Raw genomic sequence first — 1,148 nt, forward strand, 5'->3', positions numbered from 1 at the left:
GGGAGAAAGAGGTTTTCACTCATGGGTGGACTAATAATACAGTAAATCAGCTAAAATTTAAAATGGTGCATGTGTTGATTAACAAAGACGAAGAGAAAACATTGGGTACTTAATTTAGTCCCGTGCGCATCATTATATATATATTTTTTTAGCTACGTTATAGGGACAGATTCAAAATATAACGCTTGACGTCAAAATTTAGATAACATTGGTGCGGGCTATCAAAAACTATGTAAGCCAAAAACAAAGGGAAAAAAAAGGGGGGGGGGGGTTCTTCTTTATTTTACGTATGGAATGTACAATATTTTATTTCGACACTGGTCGGTTTTCGATTCCCAGACAGAGGCACTTCTCCATCTATGTATCACATCTGAAGTACATTACATGCACATTACGTACATGATATTACTTTTAATCCAATTTTTGACCCGTGAACATTGTAATGCACGAACATTATTTTCACATGACACTCAATGGCCCTTCGTGTGATGGAAATATCATTTTTGACTATGTATACTCATCATAGGATTAGGTATGTAGGCCTACTTATTGGAACAAATGGGCTGTGAGACGACGGGGCGCAAAGGGTAACTGGTTTACCCTCGGAGCCAAAGAAACGATGTTTAACATTTTGCTGGTGTGACGGGAGCGATAACACAAGTTACTATCAAAATGTGGAGTGTTTTGTTTGACACATGTACACATAAGAAAAAGTATTTACACACATGCACATACAAGCACACACACACACATACATAGTAACAAACGAACAAGCAAACACACACACATACACACACGTCTTTACAAACACACACACACACACACACACACACACACACACATATCCTAACTTACACTCACACGCACACACACACACACACACAAACAGAGACACAAACAAACAAACACACACCCACACACACACACACACACACACACACACACACACACAGATGCTCATTGATTTTAGTCTGTGAGTCATGTATTAAAAACATTTTTATCCTATACTTTTCTGGTGAAGTGTATTTTTGCAATGTTCTGTGTGTCTTTTGGTTGACGAAGTATGGACATATTATATATCTATCTATCTATCTATCTATCTATCTATCTATCTATCTATCTATCTATCTATCTATCTATCTATCTAT

This window comes from Aplysia californica, unplaced genomic scaffold (assembly GCF_000002075.1).
Source record: "Aplysia californica isolate F4 #8 unplaced genomic scaffold, AplCal3.0 scaffold00387, whole genome shotgun sequence".
NCBI classification, from domain to species: Eukaryota; Metazoa; Mollusca; class Gastropoda; order Aplysiida; family Aplysiidae; genus Aplysia; species Aplysia californica.